Raw genomic sequence first — 12,536 nt, 5'->3', positions numbered from 1 at the left:
ATTCTGTGGGCAGGCCTAATATTGATATGCTGATGTGTTACAATGAGGTACCCGATGCCTGATGGCAGAGAACATGGCCCACCATTGATGGGTAGAACAGACATCATGAACTGGTTTCAAGCCGTTGTGATACCAGTCGAGCCATATTGTCTACTCACACTACTGAACACACCCAACACCAGCGGGCACGGAGAGTGCCAGCCTAAACCTCTCTCCCTGTCACCTCTAAACCGTTCCATCTTCAAGCCTACCTGTGGAAACAACCTCCGGGCAGATCAACTCTAGGAACCACCACAACCAAAGAGAAATCTTTCCATTTTCGGGACCTTCACTTCAGCTAAGGCAACAACTCGACTACGAAACATTAGGCCTGCACTGAATTAGAGACTGAGTTAAATTCCATTTTTATAATTACTGTTTTATCTTCAACCGTGTCTAGTTTTGTGTGTGTGATAGTGTGGGTGAGTCGTGTGAGTGAGACATCATGTGTTTGTTAACCTCTGGGGCAAGTGTATGAGAAATTATCTAATCTTTTTCATCTTAAAATACAAAAGCTTGGTTTGTTTAAATTGACTCAATCATTCCAAGGGTAAGAAAATACACACATCCACATCCAAATATATTTGATCAAGGGAAATAAAAGGTCACATCTTAAAATTGTCTGTGACAGCATTTTTATTCTTAATTCTGAATACATTTTTATATCTCTGAAATACAGCTTAGGCAAGCCAACAAATCAAGGCCAACTTTTTGACAAAACCTGCAAGCCATCAGGATTCATGTACTATTTTTCTAGAAATGCACATCTATTTGAACACGAGACAATAATTTTTCTCTCTATTCAACTCACCACATTACAAAAGCACAAAATTTGAGGGAAGAGACAACAACACCAGGAATAAATGCCAGTAAAGCTGATTTAGGTTATTATCAAAATTGCTGGTTTCCTCTACCATTTGGTTCCTGTACACGATAAGAAACAACAACATAAATTATAGTCCCAACACAATCACTCTGGACACTCAAGAAGCCCCCGAGCTCAGATATTGGCAACAATGGACTTGAGCTGACTTGTGACAAGGCTGGTCTGTGTTGACATGTCAGAGGGTGGTTTGTGCCGAATTTTCTGAATCAGCACATTCAAAGTTTGACGAGACAGCTTCTTCTATAACACAGTTAGCTAGAAAATAGGAAATCCAGCAAAGCAACAGCACTAAAAGGATTGCATCTTGCCATCAAAGAGGAAGCTGCAGTGAATGCAGGAATTTTGACTGAGTGTTCACAAGGCTAAAGCAGAGACCTATAGGTAGCACTGCTATTTTTGACACTGAAAAGATCCTTATGCAGGTGATCCATTAAAGTTGAGGGCACTACTTAGGTTTAAGGGCCTCCCTCCAGTAAAAGCACAGGTACAAACTGCCTGGAGTGGTGCTTCATTGGAATTGGAAATTCTTCCCCAGTGTGAGCCCATTCTAATGTCTCAGACTTCATGTGATCCAACAGTGGAAATTTAGGGGGTACGGGAGCTGTTGAATGGAGGGGTGGGGCTGGGGGGGTGGGGAAAGGGTAGGCTTGTGCAACCATATCGTACTCAGCACTTGATGTAGCTAAATGCTTACAATAACCTCAACTAAAATTTGATATATGGTAAAATCTACATTGTACATTGAACTCATGCATAATTAACTCTTTATAATTCTCTTCATAACTCTCCATATTTATTACCTACCTAAAACCTAAAAGGGCATTTAGTTTTACATGACTGTAAATCACACGTAGAGCCAGATTTGATGATAGTCATCACAGTAGGGTTTTAATTATACAGCACAAGAAAGTATGGGTGTGAAATATAGTCATAAATGTCTTTCTTCCCCTACAAAAATATTATGGCTCATAAAACTTTTAGTAAGCATGAATTGTATGCTTTTTTAAAAGGTGTATATCTCAAATTTAGACTGGTTTGCACAAGCTTTGGTTGTTGCCAGGACAGAAGAGGTAGCAAGCTTGTTGCATCTATCATCCTACCCAGGATACGGGTTTGTGTTGGTTTGGCATTGACTAATGAACTGGGGGAGTTAATAAAAAAGTGTGGGTTTCTACAAAAGAAAACAAGCACTTCCCTTTTCACAGACTCTTTTTTGCAGCAGCAATCAGGCCCCAGAGAGCAGTCCATTAGGCCACACCCACCCATAGAAAAAAAAGTGAGGGTTTAAAGGGGCCTCGCAGCTGTCAGAAATCAGTCTAAGCTCCAAGGCGGCCGTTGCTGCCTTAGAGTTCGCGACCCCAAAAATCTCATCTCGTGACCCCCACTGGGGGTTGCTACCCAGTTTGGGAAGCCCTGGCCTAGAGAGAGGTAGACAGAGTTGGTACATTCTTGGTAATCATCTGCAAAAGTAGATTTGCTGGTATCAGGAGCAAGGCAAAGACACCTTTGCTCAGCAGGTCTGCTTGCATTCCTCGTGACTAAGCACAAACTTACAATCGGAACTGATGCTCACCCTGGAGGCACCCTTTGTGTCAACATAGGCGATGTGTTGAATGGCCTTCTGTGTCCTAAACCTCTATGGTTCTATGGGTGATTATTATGGGGGACTGCAGTGTTTTGATGAATTGATGATTATGTTAGATGACCTGAGTGAGTTTCGTCACCCATATTTATCCTGTGATCTCCTGAATTAATCTAAATTGTTCTGAAAAAGAAGCTTTCAAATAGTTTCTGCAGCATTTAAATCTTTGGATTTCCATCAAAGTATGAGGGATGTGTTGGAAAAATTAAATTCAGTTTCAAACAATTGTGAGTTAGATGAATCTGGTGTAGAACTGTGCCAGATGGGATGTGACCTTATTAGTCATAAGACAGTGGGACTTCGCAGAAAATCTCAGGCACAACCCAAAGCACACAGAGCTGTCATTTCTTGGGACACTCCCCTATTGTGATAAACAATGCTCTTACTAAATTTTCCTGGCATTAACATTGATTTTGCTCTTGTATAAATCCCTATGAGTCATTTGTTAGATTGTGTGCCAGTTTTCGCCAACTTCCACTTGGTTTAATTCTCCAGCTCAGTAATAAAAAAAACAAATCCTTCATATTTTTAATGCTTTGTGTAAACATGATATAGAATTACTTGAAGAAATAAGTATCATATGGTTAAGTTTTTTTTTTACTGCTACTTAATATCAAATCATTTGCTGCAAAGAGAGGAACATTTATCTCACTGCAGTTTCAAGATTTATTTTGCTCCTCTCGCTTTATTACTTGCATTTCTGTTAAATTGAGTATACTATTCAAAGAACCTGTTTTTATTTTTCTTGGACTGTGGTTTTAAAATTGGACCATGGCTTTAAAAACTACCATGGTTGCAGTTGAAAGACATGTTCACTGGAACAGGATGAGGAATATCTACAAAGTTGCTATCCTGGAACAGAGTGTGCCACAAAAGAACAGGATGATGCCAGAAAGGAGTCCTGGACTAAGGGGAACTACCTGATGACAGCATTTTAATTAGCTCCTGGCCAGGTGACCAGGGTTTTGTGTAGCAACAGTGCAGACAGTGCAGCCCCTAGCCTACAAAGAGGGAAGACCTAAAACTTCTCCGTCCTGTGTTTGTAAGATTCCAGTAATTCTGCCATAGTAGCTAGCTGGCTATTCCTCATATCTCTGTAACCTGCTTTCTCTGAAAACCCCTGTCAAGAGGAAAAGGGGAAAAATCACCAGTAGAGACATTGTAAGCAAGTTTGTCAACCAGTGAACCACAGACTGAAAGTGCTGAGAGACCACCTCGTGTCATTAACAACAAACTGCAAGGAATTTGGAAGACATCAATCAAAATCAACCCTTATAATCCTGTACTCCAGATTGATGCTATTGAACTGTTTTATCTCACCCTTAAAATCCAATTTTTGTGTGTCTTATGTGTATGTGCGTTTGTGTATAAGGGTTTAAGAAGGAGTAGAGTTTAAATTATAGAGTTAGAAGTTAGCAGTTCATATTTCTTTCTTTTGCCACTGGTTATAGACAATTTGTTCAATAAACAGTTATTTACTTATTAAGTTTACAAATCTGGTGCTTGTATTCTGTTAACCTAAATTAAACAGTTAGGTAGAATTGGGGCAATCTGGTGGTTTGGCCAAACTTTTCACATTTGTCACGGCTCAGGGAGCAGTGGGGCTTGATATTGGAGTGCACTACCCCCAGTGAGTCGTGACATAGTTTGGGGACTCAAGTCCGGGATATTTTGGAACAAAAGACAATGACGATCCAGGTGTAGATTTAGTAGGTAATAAAAGCTAAAAGGAAAAACCAGGTTTGTAGTATCAAAAATATGATGACACTGGAAATTGCTAAAACCTTCCTGCAAGTGGAAGAGATGTCCCTGACAATTTTACAAAGGATCCCAAAAGTCAAGTTAATCGAATTGGCAAGTAAGTTAAGAGTAGGGTTGCCTGCCCAAGCTAGGAAGATAGAGATAATCGAAGAGATAGCACAGCATTTAAAACTGTAAGGAGTACTCGAGAGACCGAGTTCTCCAAGAGATGGTTCATTGGAATGGGCTCAAATTCAGTAGCAAGTGAAAAAAATGGAACTAGAAGCAGCAGGAGAAGAAAGAGCATTCCAAAGGGAACAGGCAGAAAGGACATTTCAAAGGGAGTTACAAATGGCGAGGTTAGAAATGGAGAAACATAAGCTTGAACAGAACAGAAAGAGAAAAAGAGAAGGAGAGAGAATTCCAGCTTAAAATGCTGACAGTTAAAAAAGAGACACCAGGAGGTGAGGCAGGGCTCATTTCCAGATCAGGACCCAGTGGGGAGATGTTTAAATTTGTATAAGCTCTTCTAAAGTTTGAGGAAAGGGGTGTTGAAGCATTCTTTATTTCATTTGAGAATATAGCTAAACAGATGAATCGGCCCAAGGGAAACTGGACATTACCCATGCAGAGCAAATTGACAGGTAGAGCACAGGAAATTTATGCCTCACTTTCAGAGGAGGTTTCTAGCGATTATTATGTGGTGAAAAAGGCCATTTTGAGTGCATATGAGTTGGTTCTGAAGCATTTAGACAAAAGTTTGAAATTTAAGGAAACAGCTTGGGCAAACTTACATTGAATTTGAAAGGATTAAGCAAAGTAGTTTTGACAGGTGGATTCGAGCATTAGGAGTTGAAACTACCTATGAAGTTCTGAGAGAGACCATTCTCTTGGAAGAATTTAAAAACTCCCTACCTTCTGTATTAAGAACCTATGTTGAAGACCAAAGGGTTGCAACTGCTAGACAGGCAGCAGTAATGGCTGATGATTATGAGCTGATCCATACAGCTAAACCTTTCTTCCATCACCCCATAAATTTGAAAAGGATAGAAAGTGGGAAAGGAAGGCAAGTAGCCAGTGTAAAGGATGGATAGCTGGGAATACCTTGAGATCTCCTCCCCAGATCAGGAAGGAAGGTACTGAGGGTACCTGAGGGGAAACTCGAAGGCCCAAGTGTTTCCATTGTAATAAAGTGGGACACATTCGTTCACAATTCTGGAAGTTGCAAGGGAAGCCCATGGGACTTATTGGAGTTCATAAGAGTGAGTCCAAAAAAGGAACTCAAAAAGAAAATGCCACAGACCAAATTGTAGCTTTAACTACAAATAGGGGTCTGGAGGTAACCACTGCTATGAATGCAGGTGAAGTGAATAAAGTAGGTGAGAGCTATAAAGGGTTTTTGTCTAAAGGAAAGATAACCCCTTTTTCATCAAATGATGCAGCTAAACTCATAATTATATTAAGGGACACAGGAGCTACTTAAACTTTTTTGCTGGAGAAGGACCTAGTTTTCCCTCCAGGGAGTTCAATGAAAGCTAAAGTAAAATTGGTAAATGGGATAAGTGGAGAGTATATCCCAGTTCCATTGTACAAAGTGCAATTGCAGTATGATTTGTTGTCTGGATCGATGGTTGTAGCAGTGGTTAAGAATTTACCCATAGATGGAGTTGGTTTACTCCTGGGAAATGATTTGACAGGAGTGAAGGTATTCACCCATAATTATAGAAAGTCCGAGAGAGGCTAAAGATACAGAGCAGTTACAAGAACAAGTTCCTGGTATTTTTCCACCATGTGTGGTGACCAGAGCAATGGCTAAACAAAGTCCATCAACAGAGGCCAAAGGAATACCATGAGCAGATGTTAGAGTAGCCAAAACATTCTTTAAGGATATGGATATTTCAAAGGAAGTGTTTGGCAGGTCTTCATTAATTGAGGCTCAGAAAGCAGACCCAGAGTTAAACAAGTTAGCACAGTCAGCACATGCTGAAGCTGAGGCGGAAGAAGTTCCGGAGTGCTATTAAAACAGAGTGCTGATGAGGAAGTGGAGACACCCTCACAGACCTGCGGATGAGAAATAGATGGTTTTTCTTCAGATAGTAGTACCACCCAAATATCATAAGGAGATACTGCGAGTAGCGCATGAAATCCCTATGGCAGGACATGTAGGAATACAGAAAACCCAAGCATCAATAAACAGGCATTTTACCTGGCCAAGATTTCATAAGGACATAGTGCAATTTTGTAAAATGTGTCATACATATCAGGTAGTAGATAAATCTCAACATGTAATCAAACCAGCACCTTTAATACCCATACCAGTTTTTGAGGAACCATTCAGTTGGGTATTAATAGATTGTGTAGGACCATTACCCAAAACAAAAGCAGGACATCAGTATATCCTCACAATCATGGATATGACCACCCGATTTCCAGAAGCTATTCCTTTAAGAACAATTACAGCTAAGGTGGTAGTGGAAAGCTTAACTCAATTATGGCCTACCAATTGAAATACAATCTGATCAAGGTTCTAACTTCATGTCTAAAATTTTCCAGGACATAATCAGCAATTTGGGTATCAAATAACTGAAGTCTACTGCCTATCACCCACAGACACTGGAAGCTTTAGAGAGATACCATCAGACTCTCAAAACCATGATTAAGACCTATTGCCATGAATACCCAAAGGATTGGGACAAAGGATTAGATTTGTTACTATTTGCTACCACAGATTCTCCGAATGAATCTATTGGATTTAGTCCATTTGAATTGATCTATGGTCATGAAATAAGAGGCCCATTAAAAGTGATTAGGGAAAAGTTCCTAAAGCAGGAAGGCGAATCCTCCATGTTGGATTATGTGTCCAAGTTTCTAGAAAGACTCACAGGAGCATGTAAAGTAGCGCGAGAGCAGACTAATGGAAAAGAGTTGGAGAAACAAGTCAAGTCAAAATCCAGCACACACGACCAGAGCAAAGTAATGATAAAGAGGCAAAATCCATAAAGTGGAGATCGTAAACAGAGTAAAAGCAAAGAGGGAGCAAAATAGGCCAAATTGAAATCTAAAAGTTGAGAATGAAGTAAAAGCAGAGAGCGAGGAAAAAAAGCCAAATCAAAATCTAGAAGCTGAGATAGAGAACAGAGTAAAGACAAAGATTGAGGGAAAAGGGACAAATCTAGAAGTAAAGAGAGGGTTAAAGAAAAAGTAAAGAAAGAGAAAAACATGCAAACTCAAGAAGCAGAGGCAGGGAACAAAAACACAAAGAAATTTGGGTTAAATCCAGTAGTAATGATGAGGAACAGGGCAAGAGTAAAGATCAAGAAAAAAAAAGAGCAACATCTAAAAGCAAGGAAAGGGATAGAGAAGCCAGTGGGGCACTTTTCCAAGAAACTAAATCAATATCAGAGGAAGTACTCTACACTAGAAAAAGAAACTCTAGAATTTGTTGTTGTCTCTTCAACACTTTGAAGCTTATGTCCAACATGATAACAAAGAAACACTAATCTATACTGACCGTAATCCCGGCTATTTCTCACATCTCTGTAACCTGCTTTCCCTGAAAACCCCTGTCAAGAGGAAAAGGGGAAAAATCACCAGTAGAGGCATTTTCAACCAGTGAACCACAGACTGAAAGTGTTGGGAGACCACCTCGTGTCATCAACAACAAACTGCAATGAATTTGGAAGACATCAAACGAAATGAACCCATCTGATCCTGTACTCCGGATTGATGCTACTGAACTGTTTACCTCACCCTTAAAATCCATGTTTTGTGTGTCTTATGTGTGTGTTTGCATGTGCAAGTGTATGTGTGTTTGTGTATAAGGATTTAAGAAGGGGTAGACTTTAAGTTATAGAGTTAGAAGTTAGCAGTTCATATTTCTTTCTTTTACCATTAGTTAAAGACAATTTGTTCAATAAACAGTTATTTACTTATTAAGCTTACAAACCTGGTGCCCGTATTCTGTTAACCTAAATTAAACAGTTAGGTAGAATTGGGGCAACCCAGTGGTTTGGTCACACTTTTCACATTTGTCATGGCTCGGGGAGCAGTGGGGCTTGATATTACAGCGCACCACTGTAAATGATGTATTTGTGGTTGCCTGTAGCGTAGGACTGTAGCGACTGTGGACATCTATGATTTACAACAATCATCATTGTAACAAGCTCGTAAACTACAAGATAATGTTATCACATATTTACCACCTTGTGTACCATTTTTGCAGAAAAAAGTGACTGCTGCAAACTATTGTCAGGTGGAAGGCATAATAATATAAATCAGAGGAAGCTGCAAGATTGAACAAAAATGAAAATGGAATTTATTTGAGTTATGTATGGCCTTGTCGTGTATGGTACTGGACTAACAACTTGCACCAAGGCAAATTGCAAAGTTGCATTCGATGAATCTGGTCATTTGTAGGCCGGCACCAAGGAAAATTAACTATGAAAGTTGCTGGATTGTCATAAAATCCCAGTCAAGTCCTATGAAAATATGTTATGCCTACATGATCTAGCCTACATTTGACTCCAGTCGAAATGTTTGGCTGTTGATAGCATCTGATGTGGCCTAGCAAGCTACATGGTTGTAAAAACAAATTGCTCTTGAAAAAGGCCCACAATATTCTCAGAGCAACTAGAGATGTGCAATAAGTACCGCCTTGCCGGTGTCACTCATACTGCGGAATAATGAATAAAAATATAGGCATAAGTAATTATATAAATATTAGGGCAACGGCAGAGGGTATGGGTTGGGGGGAAACAGCACCCCCAAAGAGGAACGACAAATTAACATTTCAATTTAGGAAGACATTTATATAGTATCTTTTGTGACCTAAGGACATCCTAAAGCTCTGAGTCACTTTTTCCTTGTGTGACCCCATATTAATGTTTCAGACTCTGTGTGACCCTGGGTGAAAATTTGGGAGGTTTCAGTTGTTGAGTTGGGAGGAAAAGGTGTTGACAATGTCTTATCTCCGCCTCCTTCACCCCATCCACCTCTCCTTCAACCCCCGCCCCATCTCCCTCTCCTTCAACCCCCACCCCATCTCCCTCTCCTTCAACCCCCGCCCCATCTCCCTCTCCTTCAACCCCACTTCATCTCCCTCTCCTTCAACCCCCACTCCATCTCCCTCTCCTTCAACCCCCATTCACCTCTCCTTCAACCTCCACTCCATCTCCCTCTCCTTCAACCCCCATACACCTCTCCTTCAACCCCCGCCCCATCTCCCTTTCCTTCAACCCCCACTCTATCTCCCTCTCCTTCAACCTCCACTCCATCTCCCTCTCCTTCAACCCACATTCACCTCTCCTTCAACCCCCGCCCCATCTCCCTTTCCTTCAACCCCCACTCTATCCACCTCTCCTTCAACCCCTGCCCCATCTCCCTCTCCTTCAACACCCATTCCATCTCCCTCTCCTTCAACCCCCATTCGCCTCTCCTTCAATCCCCACTCCATCTCCCTTTCCTTCAATCCCCATTCACCTCTCCTTCAACCCCCACTCCATCTCCCTCTCCTTCAACCCCCACTCCATCTCCCTCTCCTTCAACCCCCATTCACCTCTCCTTCAACCCCCGCCCCATCTCCCTCTCCTTCAACCCCCATTCACCTCTCCTTCAACCCCCGCCCCATCTCCCTCTCCTTCAACCCCCATTCACCTCTCCTTCAACCCCCGCCCCATCTCCCTCTCCTTCAACCCCTGCCGCAACTCCCTCTCCTTCAACCTCCATTCCATCTCCCTCTTGGAGGCAGTTGATGAAAAGCTGTGGATTCCTCCAAAGTAAACAAGCACCCACCTATTCACAGGCTTTTTTGCAGCAGCAATCAGGCCTCAGAGAGCAGTCAATAGGCCGTGCCCACCAACAAAACAGTACAAGGGCAGCTGTCAGGAATCTATCCAAACTTCATGGCAGCCATTAGTGCCTTGAAGCTCGCAACCCCAAAATCTGATGAAGAGTCATATGGATTCGAAACGTTAGCTGTCTTCCTCTCCACAGATGCTGTCAGACCTGCTGAGTTTTTCCAGCTATTTTTGTTTTTGTTTACCCCAAAACCTCTTCTTGCGACCCCACTGGAGGTCAAGACCCACAGCTTGGGAAGCCGTGCTCTCAGCAGCCCAAGCGTAGTCACTGTTGCAACGTAGGGAAACACAACAACCAAATATGCATGCAGGAAGGCTCTACAGATAGCGATGATCTAAATGAACAATTTGTTCTTTTAGTGTTGGCGAATGAGGGTAAATGCTGGGCAGGACCCCTTCTTTCTGTATCAGCCATGCTCAGTTGGTGCACCCTGAGTCACAAGGTTCTGGGTTCAGTCCCACTCCAGGGCTTGAGGACAATAATTAAGACTGATACTCCAGTGCAGTACTGAGGGAGTGCTGCACACTGGAGTGTCATCTCTTGAATGAGACATTGAACTGAGGCCCCATCTGTCTGCCTGTGTGGATGCAAATGATCCCATGGCACAATTACGAAGAAGAGCAAGGAAATTGTCCCTGGTGTCCTGCCCAATATTTATCTCTGAATCACAAAATATAGATTCTCTGGTCATTAGCACATTAGCTATTTGTGGGAGCTTGCTGTGCGCATATTAGCTGCTACGTTCCCTACATTACAACAGTGACTACCCTCCTATAGTACTTAATTGGCTGTATAGCGCTTTGAGACATCTGGTGGTCGTGAAAAGCACTATATAAATGCAAGTCTTTCATCCTTTCTCTTTTCTCTTTTTCAAATTATGCCATAGGATTTTTTCACATCTACCTAAGGGGCTTACTGTTCCATGGCTGTGGTGACACCTTCAACAGTACTCCCCTGAAATGTCAGCCTAGATCATGTGCTCAAATCTCTGAAGTGAGACTGGAAACCACAGACTTCTGGCTCTGAAGCTAAAGAGCTCCCAACTGAACCCAGGCTGGTGTCGCCCTACTTCACAAAACTGAAAGCCAATAATTGATAGAATTGAGGCGACACAGACAGAATGTATCTGTTTTTTCACTTCCCATTATCAGTATGTTTTATATGGAAAGAGGTGTGTATTTTCCTTTTGAATGTGTGTTCCAATCAAATAATTTCAGCAGCAAGCTTTTGTGAGTTAAAATATAAAGAAGATTATTTATTCTTATACACTTATCCCAAATTAACGAAATGTTACCCACTCAATCATACACACACATACACACATACCACACACACACACATGTACACACACACATACACACACAGTAAGATTGGATACAGGTGAAGGTAATGTACTTTTACAAATTATAGTTATCTCAGTTGCTGATTTACAATCTCCAGTCTCCCACATGGCAGGCCTTGGATGATTTTTGATGGCTTAAAGTTGTAATAATGGAGTTGTAAAGCAAAGGGTTCACAGTAGGTTGTGCGGTTTCTTGTAGTCAAATAGCCAGGAGGTTAGTTCTCAGGTGAACTTTAAACTGGGGTGGGGGTGAGTCCTTCTCTCTGTTGGGGCCTCCTGTTCTCAAGGTGTTGCTGTTAATTACCTAGGCTGCTTGTTGACTTGCAACTAGATCATGGCCTGGCTTTCTGACCAACTGGTGGCTCAATGCAAACTGATTTTTAAAAGCAGACAAAAGCATGGCTGCCCCCACGTGTCTTTTCACAAGTTCACGTCCTTTTCCAAATAAGGGCTGGTGTTTCTGTTGATTTCACTTCCTGTGATGTGGGTTAACACCTCTGAGGTTCTCCCAATCTAGTTTGGATGTGGAAAGCCAACATGATACAATGGGGTGGTGATAGGGGCCATTTACTCTGCCTGCCACCAACTGAGTTTTGGTCTTCCCTTTAGTTCAATATGAAACAGGGTATCAAGCATATATTACTTAGTTCTGTTGAAGGGTCATGAGGACTCGAAACGTCAACTGTGCTCTTCTCCGCTGATGCTGCCAGACCTGCTGAGTTTTTCCAGATATTTCTGTTTCTGTTTTTGTTCAGGGTATCAAGCAGTCTGGAAATTCCATAGTCCTTTCATATTGGCTCATCCTTAAACAAAGAGATTTGTGAATTCCCCGGTTGGCTGTGAATATCCATATTTAATTAGGTATTCGCCTGAGGCTGATACTGACTGTAGCTCAAATGTCAAAGTTCACATGATTTGCAGCAGCCATTTTAATAACTTGTTTGTGTCCCATTTTTAAAAGTATTGACTGAAAATTCATGATACACTGGACTTGACAGAGAGAAGAAATGGGTCAGAGAAATGCAACAAGT

Source organism: Cetorhinus maximus, chromosome 17 (genome assembly GCF_964194155.1).
Source record: "Cetorhinus maximus chromosome 17, sCetMax3.hap1.1, whole genome shotgun sequence".
Classification (NCBI taxonomy): Eukaryota; Metazoa; Chordata; class Chondrichthyes; order Lamniformes; family Cetorhinidae; genus Cetorhinus; species Cetorhinus maximus.
The sequence above is the reverse complement of the archived record's forward strand: the minus strand, read 5'-3'. Positions refer to the sequence as shown.